The 15,139-nt window shown below is 36.6% G+C and overlaps 1 long non-coding RNA gene across 1 annotated transcript; it reads right to left on the bottom strand.

The window, feature by feature from the left end:
• On the bottom strand, positions 1,858 to 7,691 carry LOC110392904. Its single transcript, XR_002434689.1, has 3 exons — positions 7,504 to 7,691; positions 6,430 to 6,572; positions 1,858 to 3,476 (listed from the first exon to the last, which is right to left on the bottom strand). It is a non-coding gene; the product is annotated as an uncharacterized LOC110392904 (long non-coding RNA).

The raw sequence follows: 15,139 nt of genomic DNA, 5'->3' as shown, positions 1-15,139 counted from the left end.
CACTAATCCATGGCTAAACATCCAGTGGCATTAGCAGTGACAGGCTTTCACTCCAGAAATTAGACATAATAAAAGGCTTTGCCTCTTCCTACTCATCTTGCCTCTTCTTCAGTTTTATGTGGATAATGCATTATCTTAAAAAAAAAAATAAATCATAAGCTATTAAAGACAAAACAGGCAAACGAATGTGCAGTTCCATTTGTATTTACTCCTAACACTTTTATCCAAATTCTCCGGCTGGAGAGAATATTCACACGACTCAGCGCTGTCCTGATATGTACCAGTTATTTACATAGAGAATCACAACTTCCTGGTCAAATCTGTTGTAAAATTAAACTAAATCATTTAAAAGAGTTTAAATTGGAAAAGATATCAATAAAAAAAAAGCTAGTCAGATTACTGCTGTGGTATTGCAATAACAAGAAGATGCAAATAAAATTATACATATATATAAAATAGGGTGACTACAGAATTATCATAAATCCTCTGATATTTTCATCTGTAGAAAGAGGAATGGAAGGAAGGAAGGAAAAGGAAGGGAGGGAGGGAAGGAAGGAGGAAGGAAGGAACCATTACTTCTGTCTCTGCATAGAATTAAGACTTCAGTGATTGTGTAGTACATTCGTAATGAGCCAACACATCCAGAACACTTTGAGAAAAGACAGTTAATTCATTATAAAACAATCAGAGGGCACTGTGTTTTACTGCCAGTCCTCCTGTGTATTTCTACTTACCCTACAGCTAAAGGACAATTAATCCTGATGTGACAGATACAGCACATGTGCTGTGCAGATAATCTGGGAACATAAAATGGCTACATGTCAACAAAAAAGGCTGCTTGTCAGCTTTTACATCCATGTCCTAGCATTCAAAAACCTAGCCAAGCGGCTAAACTCCTGATGGGTAAGGAAAGGTACGTTCTCAGGTAACATTTCCAAGCAGAAAAAAAAAAGAATATATTTGAGAATACAAAGAAACAGCGTTGGCACTGGTTGCTAACACATCTTGGAAATGTGGTAATTTTTTAAATGCTATTCATTGAGATTCAAAGATTTATATATAAAACCGTAATACATGAAACTACCCTGAAGTTCTATCTGAATAAATGCATTCTCATAGATTATTAATAGTTTGCTGTATAATTACGGTGACTTACATAAGACCAATCAAGACAGAACATATTCTATCTGCTAACTTGCAATTTAGTTCATTCTTTGCTTCTCACAATGACTAAACCAAATAACTTCCGAAAGGAACTGTAAAAAATGAAGAGGATCAATTTGTTGTATAGGCTTGAGTTATCCTCAGCATAATGACTTTGGAACTGTCCGGCAACTGTCAAGCTCAGACACAGGCAAGGCAAGCAGCACTTGCTTGCAAAAGCCACCTGGATACCCAAGCAAGAGCCTATCTTTCCATCTGTCAATCTATGGCTGCTCTGAAAGTAATGCCTCCTACTTTATTATGTTGGCCCATGACTTCAGAAGCAGAAGCTGATGGTATGGCAGTAGAGGTTGAACTTTCCCACCATTATTCCATTATATTTTGTTGCCATGTGACAGATGGCACCAGAGGGGCAGTCTGACACAATGGCATATGACATGGAAGTATGTATGAAGCAAAGGTGTGTCACTGAATTCCTCCATGTAGGAAAAAATGGCATCCACTGACATTCATTAACACTTGCTGAACATTTATGGAGACCAAACAGTGGATGTGAGCAGGGTGAGGTGGTGGGTGGTGTGTTTCAGTAGTGGTGACAATGACAGTGGGTCACCTCTGCTGGTGCATGTTTTTCTGAGCACAGCATGCAGGCTCTTGTTCCACACTGGTGAAAATGCAAAGCTAATGGCGGTCTCCATGTTGAAAAATAGTGCTTTGTATTTGAGAATTTGCTCTGTCAAATAGTGTTATCGTGCTCTTTGTATCTGCTGTAGTTTACATGGAAATAAATAGGAAGCATTACTTTCAGAGAAACCTACATAGCTATCAAAAACCGTCTTGAAGTCACAATGAGGTTCTATCTCACAGCCTCTTATATTGCCTACAAAGCTGGGCTGGGTCCAGCAGTTCTGAAAGGTGTGTTTGACAGCTGTGTCTTTACAAAATGTTGTAGGGGAACTTGTGATTGAGCACCTGGTGAAAGGATGTGGCTGGCCTAGGTAATACAGGCAAAGTGTTTGCACCTGTGCTCCCCATGTGACCAGAAGGGCTGGACCAAGGGTGGAGCTACCCTGGACCTGTACAAGGGCTAGCCACTGGCAGGAGAATGTCTCCTGGACTTGGGTTGCTTTCTGTGAGGTAGTGGTGAGTAGCTAGAGAGCCCTTTCACCAGTTGGGTGAGTTCTATTCTTTCTTCTGTATCTGACTATTGGCCTACCTGTGAATGTTTTGCTTTGTATCACTAAGAACTTCTCGGAAGCAGTTTTGCTTCTTTGTATATAGAACAGATGTAAATGAAACAGAAAAAGAGGTATGGGACTGTCTCATCCCTTTGTATTGTCTCCTGTTCCTACTTCTTGAGAAATGATATTCCTGAGTTTTGTTGTTTCTCTTCTCTAAGAGAATTTATGACTGCTACTCCCCAATGTATTAGTTGCTCATATGTCTACAGCCATATCTATCTAGAAAGCTTTCTATGCCTCAGATACATCCCTTCTGGAGTGTTAATTATCTATCCTGTTGTAAAATGGGAACCTAGATATTACTACAAAATTTTGTGTAAAATTATAAGATGTTTAATGTAAGTGAAATCTTAAAAGTAATAAATGGAAGTTGTTAAAACACAGTTAACACAAAACTGTGTTTAGAGAAAGGTAGTAACCAAGTTCTGCTGGTATTAGAAGTACTTAGCCTTCCAAAAATTGTCAACATGTCAGTGTGAATGATAAACAAGAAGAGGAAGGACAAGCAGACTTTTATATCCTTTAAGCCATGTAAGTTTTGTATTTCTAATAAGATCTTATCAACCTTTGTTAATGATAGCAGCTTGAGAAGTTACTATGTTCAGCTGACCTTCATCCTCTTGCCAAAGGTAATGTGTGAAAAACAAGTGAGAGAAACAGGTATTAAACCACATCCTGACTACTGCAACCCATAATCCAGCATGTGGGAAAAAAAACTTTCATCCTTTTTATTTTAAGATAATAACTGTAGGCTATAAACTGTGAGAACCAGGAACAGTCACACACATATATATTCACATATATGTGTAAATACAACCTCTGTGTAAACACAAAAGGCTGCACAATGAAATAAACTCTTCAGCCAGCTGATCACAGTAGCCCCCATATTAAGACTGTCCCAGTTTTTCTTGGGTGTTTTGTTTTTTGGAATTGAAAGGTATTTGATAAACCTTAGTTGGATTGTCTTTACATCTCAAAGGACAGTGTGATTTCCCCCGATTTCCATATTTTTTCAGTGCTTCCTCTTACATTGCTCACTGGGGTTCCAGGATCAACAGAATATTCTTCTTTCTGAAATAAATGAATTAATAAGAGAAGTTGGCTTAACCTTTCCCTATATGGTCAACAATAACTATTTTGTTAACAAATAGAATGGACTTTAAGGTACTCATCAACCTCATATTTAGTAGGCCAAAGTAGAAGCGTTAAAAATGCTTTATCAGTGAAGCATATTCTAGAAAACACTCTTCCATGAAAGTTTGTTTTTTTTATGAGATTGCTTATAGGCAGTAGTTATCAAAATCTGTGGTCTTTTTCTAAATAAAGTATTATTTCCTTTCAAAAGAATTACAACAAAACTGTAATCTATCTTATTTAAATACTAGTAACTACAGGGCTGTTTGTCTTGGAGCTTGAAAGAAAATACTTAATTTTGCCCATGCTAATATTATGATAAAGTTAAAGAATTCATGGCAGTTAGCCCGTAAAGTGTCTCCATCTTATTTTTTGCAAGCAGCAGAAATTTTTGATAGAGCAGGAGAGAAAAAAAATGTGGCATCTGAAAGTGGTGCAATCATGTATTATAAGAGAAGAGTGAGCGCTAATCTGAATCTCTCCATCTTTTTTCCCAGTACTCTTTAACTCTCTTTACCAAAGTCTTAATTTCACAGAGCATTTCTTTCAAATCCATAATGTTTTTTAAAAGAGCAGTGTACCTAGGCAGCCAAGAAGGCCAACAATATACTGGGCTGTGTCAAGCATAGAACTGCCAATGACTTGAGGGAAGGGAAGGATACAGGGAGACCTCATTGTGGCCTTCCAATATTTGAAGGGAGTGTACAAACAGGAGGGGGAATTGATTGTTTGTGAGGGTAGATAGCGATAGGACAAGGGGGAATGGTTTTAAGCTGAGACAGGGGAGATTTAGGTTAGATATTAGGAGGAAGTTTTTCACACAGAGGGTGGTGATGCACTGGAACAGGTTGCCCAGGGAGGTTGTGGATGCCCCGTCCCTGGAGGCATTCAAGGCCAGACTGGATGTAGCTCTGGGCAGTCTGGTCTAGTGGTTGGCGACCCTGCACTTAGCAGGGGGGTTGAGACTCGATGATCCTTGAGGGCCTTTTCAACCCAGGCCATTCTATGATTGTAGCACGCTACACTGCACTGGTGTGGCCTCAAGTACTGCATGCAGTTTAGAGCACCACAGTACAGAAAGGATGTAAAGCTATAAGAGAGCATCCAAAGGAGGGCGTCAAAGATGGTGAAGGGTCAGGAGGACAAGGAGTATGAGGAGAGGCTGAGGTCCCTTGGTTGGTTCGGAGCTGAGGGGAGGCCTCATGGCAGCTGCAGCTCCAGAGGAAGCAGAGGGGCAGCGCTGAGCTCTGCTCTCTGGTGACAGCGACAGGGCTGGAGGGAAAGGCATGGAGCTGTGTCAGGGGAGTGTCAGGTTGGGGGTTAGGGAAAGGATCTTCACCAGAGAGTGGTCGGGCACTGGAGCAGGCTCCCCAGGGCAGTGGGCATAGCCCCAAGCTGCCAGAGTTCAGGGAGCGTTTGGAAAATGCTCTTGACATATGGTCTGATTTTTTTTTTTGGGTGCTCTTATGTGGACTTCATGATCCTTGTGGGTCCCTTCCAACTTGGGATCGTTACAATTCTATGACTCTTTATTTACCCATAAACTTTTTATATAGCCTATAATTTGACTTGTTCATTTTTTGTTGTTGTTGTTGTCAGTACAGGAGTTCCTTAAATCCATATTTAAAGCAGATCGGGAAAACTGATTTGAGACATGCTATAGATTCCCAAAGAGGAAGTTAACTCTAATGATACATTGAGAACAGCAGGTCTTATTCCAATTATATTCATTTTAATGTGATATCAATATTCTATGATTTTTCAGAATACTGAGGAAGTGAGGCTGTAACACTGACTAATGTGAAAATATGGGGTTGTGATAACAGAAGATATATCAACTGCTCTAGTATGAGTGGAGGGTTTCATGAAGACTTTGAGTATTTGAGAATAATTTTATTTTTCTGCTGGGCTTAGGATTGCTTTACATATTTATTTCTTAAAAGACTGAATTTTGATTTGAAACAGGAAAAATGGAGAAATAAATATTGATGGAAAAGACTGCCTGAGGGATTTGGATTTAAAGGCAGTTAGGTAGCCAAGTGAAGACACTAAGAAATGCCTAAGCAGATTAGGTGTTTTTTTCTTTAATAAATAAAAAAAATTGTAATTTCCGTATGCTTCCAAATCTTTTCATTGTAGTAACTTGAAATTGTGAAGTCCACTGGAAGAATTATAAAATGATGGGAACTGCATGTGCAAGTGCCTTTAAAAGAAAAAAAAAAACTGAGTGTTGGATCTAAAAATACTATGTTCTTAAACATGTGTAAATAGGACAGCTAGATACAAACAAATTAAAACTAAAAAACCTTACAACTCATAACTTTACATGTTTTGTGTATGACAGTTTTCCAGTGAGTGAATATACAGATAATGCAGTCGTCGCAGAGACAATATTCGACTGTCTTTTTTTTTTTTTTTTAGAGAACATGAGTGCTCCTACAAACTTGAAATGTTTATGTAAGAAGCTGAAATTTTGATAATGCAATGTATCCCATCATTAATTCTTAGGAAGCCATATGTCAAACAAAACTAACATTAAATGTTATTTTTTTTCTTCCACTAGGAATTAAAGAGATCTGATATTTTAAAAATGTGGAAGTTAATTCTTTTCAGTTTTTCAATTCTAGTTTTTCATAAAGTGAGTAAATTCATTCGCTTTTGAAAATTCTGGAATCTTCCATCTAGTTTAATATTCTATTTGTAACTCAGTCATTAGTAACCAAATGGTATTATATACAGACATTCACAGCTGAGATGAATGACCTTCAGCAATGTTACATGAATTCATTTATCACCAGCCTGAGAGTAAAAAACTCATAAGTCTTTTTACTTTTTTTAAAAAAGGAAGCATGATACAGAGGTACACTTAAATTCATCATTGTACACATACCTTTTGATGTACAACTGAGCATAATCCATTTAACTGCTTGAGAACAACAATTGGGAGATATTTGGCATTTCATTGTCCTGGAGACCTTTCTGCTGACTTGGACTGTAGTTTCTTTTTCCATGAATTGTATTATGGCTCCTCACCTGAGAGATTCTTTAATAACTACAACTTTGTTTTGAGGAGGAGGATGTTTCTGACTGATGTAATCATCTGGAACACTTAGCAGCCATGAAGCCCAAAAGATCAAAATAATCTGCCAACAGTAAACAACTGAAATATCCATTATACTAAGGTGACTCCCCTATTTTTTTTTTTTTTTTTGCATCTCAAGATTGAGGAGAGTTCAAGCACATGAATCTCCACAAATACTCTTGTGACTTTTAGAAACATTAATAGAATGCTTGCTAGGCAACGTGTTATTGTGTTATATCACCTGAGAACTCTGCTTTCTCATCAGTCTTGCTACAGCAACTAAATTAAAAACATCACTTCACCACTATATCTAGAGCATTGTTTGCAGTGCTTCTTCTAAGTGCTGATGTCACCACAGCAGCACTTTAAAAGCAAGGCAGTGTTAGTACACTGAACCAATTCACCTGACAGAGGTGGTGAACACTTATTCTAGCATAAGCAAGGAAGCCAGGAAGAAGCAGCAATAAGTCACCAGGTAAGCATGAAAAATGAGGCTGTGTCTCTTGGAGGAAATATACAGATGTATACATTTAAACAACTTTGCACATTTTAGCTGTTACCAGCAGTATTCTCAAAGGGAGAACACTGAGTCTTCACAGCACAATAAATACTTGTTGCACTCAGAAAATACACGAAGATATGAAAATAAGTGTTATGAATATTTTGAAGGAGAAAGAATCCACCCTCAATAATCTGTTTTCTTCAAATAAGCACGTTATTTCTGTTTGCTATACAGATTGAGCTGGAAGGCTACAATACTACATTACACTCTTAAGTTATAAAAAATGTAGTGTTCCCAGTAGTAGTCTTTCTTAAATAATTTCATCAGTTTTATAGTATGCACCAAGTTTTCTTCAGTTCTCAAACATTTCTAGTACTTACTGCTCAGTGCTGTAGATGTTGCAGGCCAGTTCTACTTCTCCATTGTGACTAATGGTACAGCTCAATCTGCTAAAATCAGTGCCTTTCTAATCCCTTCTTTCAGTAAATTATTGATCCACAGTTGTTGATTATCCAAAGTCTTTGGATCTTCCTGTGCTCCAGCTTGTGCATGTTACCGCTTGTCCTGTTGCTAGGTAGCACTGAAAAGAGCCTAGCCACACCCACTTGATTCCCACACTGCCAGTATTTACAAGCAGTGGTAATATCCGCTCTCAGTTTTCTCCAGGATAAGCAGTCGCATGTCTCTCTGCCTGTCTTCATATAGGAGATGTTACAAGCATCTGATCATCTTTGTATCCCTCCACTGGACTCTCTCTACAAGTTCCTTGTCTTTCTTGAACTGAGAATCCCCAAACTGGACATAATACTCCAGATATGCCTTCATCAAGGCAGAGTAGAGGGGGAAGATAACCACCCTTGACCTGCTGACCATGCTCTTTTTTAATATACCCCAGAATACCATTGGTCTTCTTGGCCACGAGGACATAGTGCTGGCTCTCTCTTATCTCTAGATGACTATTTACTTTACATAAATAGGACAAGGAACATAAAATGTCCATTATTCAGCCTGCCTTTTCACTTTAATCAGGGTGGAATCTGTGTGTATATATAAGGCTATAGAAATCTTTGCTTTATTAAACCTGGTAACTGAACCAAACATACAAACAGTAACATATTTAAATCCAATCCAAGTAAAAAGCTTTTTCTCCTACCAAAATGTAAAAACCAAACAAGCAACTTTCCATATCAAGTAGAGACATTTTTTCCTTTAGTACCAAAACAAAATACTTCAATTGCATTCTCATGTGTTTAATGAAGAAAAAGTAATAGAAATAAACTGCTAAAGACAACTTTTTTAAAAATTTTGATGTAAACATGCAGCAGAAAAGTTGAGGCTGTTCCTGCCCCTTTCAGATATAGTCTGTTTTGGCAATTCAGTCGAAAGTCTCAAGTCTCATTTTCTTCAGAAAGGTACACTTTGGAAAAAAGCAAACTGGTAAAAAACTTTATTTTTTCCTGGAAGAGATATTTAAGAATTCTTATACACCACAGCAGTGTCAACAGGAAGGACAGAGAACAGGTGAAGGCAGTCAACCCCTGAATTGTTCTAGGATATAGATTAAGTTCTCTTGAGTGCTTTTGTCAGATTCATTATTTCCTGGCAGAAGAGAGGCATGAATTCACATCTCCCGTATGTAAAGTGTTCTAACAGCATGACAAGGTGCTTAACAAGGGGGATTATGACATCGTCTGTTCATTGTTTCCAGGTGATCTTTCCATGCAGTTTCAAATAGGATCAATATCCTATACATTTTCATGTTGAGAGTCATGTTAGTGATTTGCTATATTTTTTTCTCTGTTCCTGTGGGTGCACAAGATATGCCAAATAAAATACATGTTCATGCTCTAGACCTCTGTTTGTGAAGGGAATTACAGGCTTCACATTCCCTCTAGTTCATAAAAGGCTTGTGTCCACACTCTGCAGAATGGAACATTTTAATTTTAATCTACTCATGCCCTAAACTATCTTCTCATAAAAGTAAGAGGATTAAATTGTAAACTGTCTGTTGCTGGTAAAATCAAGTTGGGCTGACAGTGTAAGTAAGTTGTATACAGAAGCTGCTTTACAAAATCTGTTCCTGAAGTTTAAAATTGTTCTCTAGGTATTCATGCTATTTTCTAGTCTACTCAAGCGCACATACAATTTCTGGAAAATGGTCATCACACAAATAGAAAGATGTTTGGCTGCAGCTAACAACAAAGTCTCTGCTGAAAATGTGGCCTGTGCTATACTAGGCTACATTTGCAGAAGGAGAAGACTAAATTCTAATCTCATGCTTCACTTATATTTTCTTTCCCAGGTAACTTTCCATTTCATTCATAAATTGTGTATTCACCATATCCTTTAATCTTCTTAACCTAAGTCCAGTCAAAATAAGCAGAGTTTTAATTAAGAAAGCTGCAAGCAACTCAATCATCTCTAGCTGGAGAAAGAAAAGCAAATGATGGTTGTGTGGGTATAATAATGTGCTGTGATCAAGGCTGAATCATAGCTGAAACCTGAAGCTGATTGTCCCAGAGTGGGTTGAACAAAATGTGAAAAAATAATTTAATGCATGCAAAACCTTTACAAAGATTCCTAAGTGAATTACAAACACTAAGGTAGTTGCCTTAAAAATAAATTATATTTCAGTGTTTCCACATGCGTACTGATCTGTGTCCCTGGATGTTTTATCCTAATATGGAAGAAAAACTAAGGTGAAATGCAGAATCCTGAACAATTCATAGTCTTACTGGGTCCCAAAAAGGCTAATTTTGTTTCAGTATGTATGACTTCAGTTTTTGTAAGTATACATTAAAAAATTGGTTCATTATTCATTGTTACTTTCAGGAGTGCCTTATGGGCAGCAAACCTCAGCCACCAGATACGGAGCATAAATCGAGGAGGAAAAAAAAAAGCCTCTTTCCAAAGGCTTTGTTCCTTAAAATCAATAGCATTGAAATGAGGAGGAGGAATGTCAGAACACAGCGTCACATGTCTCTGATTTTTCTGGTTTGTTCATATGTGGCTTTATTTCTGTTTAAGCATGATCATATAGACAGGTCTGTTCGGTAGTTTGATCCTAGAATTTGATAGCCAAGACTAGATGACTGAAATGTACAAATGCCTTCTCAGAACAATGAAACTTTGTGGAAATGTTCACTTTGGATCTAAATATGGAGAATTGCTCAAAGATTCTCAGAGAATACTTATATATCTGATGTATTTATGAACATTGTTCAGAGCGAAAATACAAGTTTAAAACTTTGCTTCAAGCACTGTATTTACACTAAAACATATGCTATGTCAAAACAAATTGTCACATCCCAGTTTAAAAGCCAAAATAGCAAATGGAAGAACTATTGGAGATATTAGTGTTGCCTAATGATACAGATTTTCTTTCATGTTCAGGAATTTTAATTTCTGGATCCACACAAACTCTCTCATACACAGTGTACTGCTTTTTTCCTCTCTATTTCTAAAATTAATTTTTTTTATGACTTGTGCTGTTTTACATTGCACAAATGAAAAAATATTATTCCAGCAGTGTAATGCCAAACTTACTGCACTCTGTCAAAAGCTAGGACTAGGAATCTGACTACAGTGACTTCCTGACCCTCAGAACAAAGCTGCCAAGGGCTGTGTGAGAAATCTGTTTAAGCCTCTTCCAGTAGAGACATCAGGATGTCTGCACAGCAGCAAACAACGTACTTTGTGCAACATTAGTATCACTATGGAAATATCGCAATATCTCATCCAATAGCTACTAGATGTCAAAATATATTGTGACTACAAACAGCATGGTTCTAGAAATCCAAGAAAGCTTTCATTCTTTATTTAACATATACCTGAAGCATTTGAATCAAAACAGGAGAAAGAGAGCAAAAATCATGTTCGGGAGAGGCTGCTGAAGTTCTTTTAGTCATCTCCGTGCAAACTACATAATTTTAATGTTGAAAGATCTTATGTATAAGGAAACTAATATAATGTTTAAAAATCTCGAGTTTACTGAATATTTACTTATTTCACCACTTCTCCAAATATAATCCAAGTGAAACTGAGATAGGGACAGCATCTCTAGAAAGTTTTTGGAGAATTTGAAGGAGTGCGAAGGAGATGCAACTTCATTAAAACTCATTACATGTTTTTGTAGAGATAACAAAGTCTTCCTTTGTTCTCTTTGTGTAACCCTTTTAGTTACTTTAAAAAGTAAGTGAGTTGCAGGTGTTTAATAAACATTTCAAATAGGTGCAGAGGATATTAATAAAAGGTTATTCTATTTATTTGAGAAGTGCTGAAATGTACTATTTTTCAGATATGCTAAAATTACATTTGCCTTTAAATAGTATTCTATTAAATTTCTGCCTGGAAAGAGATCACTGAAATCCTAAAATACTGTTGGGACTCAAGTATAACATAACTCCTGGGTATCCGACATACAGATGAAACTCTAGATGCTCAAGAAAAAAAAAAAAAAGGCAAAATGAAACAAATGTAGAATTTTGTCAGTGGAAGATGTATTTCACATTGGGCCAATTCAGCTTTTTCAGCATTGTATGTTTCCCCAAAAATGGAAGAATGTGCAATTGAAAAGGTGTCAGAAATTGACCCCAGATGCCCCATTAAGCAACAAAATCCCATTTGTTTTCAGCACTGGGGAGAGGAGTTTCCTGCTATTCTCTCTTGCCCATTAAATCCTCCTGGCTCCAGGATCAAATTGAGACACTCATGCCTTTATCTTTTTCAGAAGCACACTTCACCAAGTAGATATTCTAATAACCAGATTTATGTTAAGAAATACAGGAAATCCACACTTCCGTAAGGGCAGACTCAAAGTTTTTACAAGTTTTCATTATTCAAGGCAGAGTAGATTTCCAAAGGCCCAATTCATGTACCTAGATTAGACTTTACCAGAGCTTTAGTCTTCCTGAAACCTTTGGCTTGTCCTTTCTTTTCTGCATCTTCAGAAGCTGTTTCACAAATTTTGAAGCCCAGAGTGATGTATTGGCCCTTATAAATCTCATATTTTATCCAGTAATGGAGAGGTAACATAAGCATACTGCTACTAACATAAGGATAGCACAGTAGGATTTTGTTCAGAAATATTTTTGGCCTTGATCATCTTTCCTCAGGTTCCAAGAGAAGGGATTTCTTTAATGGTACATGGAGAAATGAAGGGCTCAAGAGTGAAAGATCAATGAAAAATAATGGGAATGTAACCCCTTCTGAATTTAAGCACAGTACTCTTATGTGAATCTTCCTGTGATTTCCAAGGTCAGATCCAGAAAAGGGAAGCTGCTGGGCACTGATAACATCTTATTTCTATGAAATATAGAGCACCGAATTCACAGGAGCTGCGTCTGTTGAACATCCTTCATGAGATGAGTCCTTAAGTACACTGACAGTAGAAGAAATGAACAATTCTAAGCCAAACAGTTTGTAAACCTGTAGAGGTGAGCACATTTTCAGTAACAGTGGTTTAGTGTAGCAGGGTAGGTCACAGGGCAAAGCTGTATCAGCTTCAGAATTGGAACCTCCCATATCTTCTGTTTTCCTGGGCTACTAAAGAAGTAAATAAAAGTACTGCAAGTGGAGATTAATTACTTCATAATTAAATGGGAGACTGTACTCAAGGATATAGAAAACAGTTGTCCTGTCATCCAGTGTCTACTGAATTGTGTTTTACAGAATTGCTCGGTATGCAGTTCCTTTAGAGAATGTCTTTGCAAAATGTGTTCTCAGGAGAGGAAGAGAAGCTGTGGAAATATTCAAATACTTCTGAAATTATTTAGGGTCTACATATACTGTTTAAAAAGTGCAAAGCTTGAATAGCTATATTCTTCCATATTTCCCCACTAAAGTTAAAAGGGTTTCTGGGCTGATAATATAACCTTGAATACTACTGAGCATGTCAGAACATCTAAGGGCTACTTTATATTTCTAAGGAAAGGGCAATAAGAGATTTTGCTAAAATGTAGGAAATCAAATAAAGTAAATGAAAACAAAGAGCTTCCGGTTAATAGAGGGAGATTATAAATCTCCTATAAAGATATAATTTCTGTTTATTTTTCTTGTGGTGTGAAATGACACCAATAACAAATGACTTAACACGTGAGAGCTTTAGCATGCCTTGAAAAAACTGCAATCACAGGACAAAGAAAAACAGTAATTTAGTGGGCTATATTTTCAGGACTATAAAAAGATATTGTACTTAAAAGATCTCACAATATTAAATTTTCTTAAATTAGCTATATTGGCTATGTAAATGATGAAAATTTTTACGTGTAAATCTAACCTCAGGGAGAGCTCTTAATTTGCTGTAAAGCCACAGAACTTCAGGTAAAAGGTCTGCAATTTTGGCTTACCGTACTGGAAATTTTTAACATGGTTATGTTTCTTCCATTTATTCTGTATAGTTGTACAAGGTAAACATCCCAGAATGGCCTACGATTAACTCCTGCTGTGATCACTCAGATTTCACAAACTAAACAGACTTGAGCCAAGACAGTACTTGGAAGACATAGGTGCTTTACAATGTAGGGCTGATGAATAAGTAGTCCCATTTGAAGAATAGACTGTTTCAGATTTCCATGTGTATGAACAGAGGAGTTGTGGTCTTATCTTCTCTAAATGCATTTCACAATGATGCCAAGGCTGCCTGTCTTAAAATTTGAAAATATTAATTATGATACATAAAATTATATGTACATACATTTTCAATAATAGGAGGTGGTAAAATATGACCTAGAACTACAGTTAAAGTGTTTGAAAAACACTAATTTTCAGTAGATTCCTTCTGCTAAAGGTAAATTATATAGCTTATAAAGATAGAAATAGCCACATTATAGTCTTGTAATTATTAAAATTTGATCATATCAAGCTAGAAGGATGAATTTATAGAAGAAATCATTCTGCTACTGCAAATTTATTCTCTTTCAAGCCACTAAGAATTACAGTTTGAAATTGTAAACTTTAAGATTAGTTTCATTAAGCTAGTTTATTTGATCAAGATTGTGTTTCATGATATCTCACAAGTTGAACTTTAAGTTATTTGGAAGCTATTTTCCTTTTCCAAGAACCTCAATTACAGCTTGATCCAAAGATGTGTGAGGTAATTGTAGAAATTCTTTACACCTGCTGTCTTCTTCTATTGCACTGTATCAGATACAAAGCATTAACTTGACTAAAATTTACTAGGAAGTATGATTGCTGCTAAGTAAACTGTCTGTGTGGTATGGGTTCTCAATTCTTGCCCACACAGTAACTCTGAATTACAGTAATCAAAAGGAAATAGATTGTTTCTTTGTAGTTTGTTATTATGTCCAGAGATTGCCAGCCACCTGTGTTTCCAAGTACTGTCTGCAATTTTCAGTGATTCAAAAAGCAGAATGCAATAGGAAAATGGAAAGGTTTTTGAAGTAAATTTTACCATGAGTAAATACTGTCACTGAAATGTATTATAGTACAAACTAAAAATACACTGTTCTGTTTATAGCTACATTAACTGTATTATGTAAATAAGCAAGGAAAAAAGATCTTTTTAAGGAATGTTATTATAATTGAGAAAATTAAAGAATCTGGTTTGTAAAATTCAGAGCCCTGTGTTCTGCAATGAAATGCCTCTATCATTTTATGTAAAATAAACAGCTGTGTAACATTTTCTAGGATTAGCTTCCAAATCCTGGATTCAAAATCTAGCACTGCTCATCAACTGCCTTAGCAATATGAGCCCATTTAAGTATACTAGTTATATATCAATTTTATTATTTACATTTACATTATTTTCATGATCTGTTTTTTAGAAATGCCTAAATAGATCAGGAACTTATACATTAGTACTTCCAGAAAAATTCTAATCCAGAGATGCCCAGCGCATGGCACACACGACAGCTAGTAATGCAGCCCCAAAATAATGTAAACTTTTACCGTTGTTATACAATTTTTAGTGACAATGCTCGAGCACAGACTGCGTAGGTGACAATGAGACACAGTGGAAGGAAAAGCACAGTAGGAATGGACGATGCAATTGAAAGA

Source organism: Numida meleagris, chromosome 1 (assembly GCF_002078875.1).
Source record: "Numida meleagris isolate 19003 breed g44 Domestic line chromosome 1, NumMel1.0, whole genome shotgun sequence".
In the NCBI taxonomy this organism is placed as follows: domain Eukaryota; kingdom Metazoa; phylum Chordata; class Aves; order Galliformes; family Numididae; genus Numida; species Numida meleagris.
This window is presented reverse-complemented; position numbering and strand designations above follow the sequence as displayed.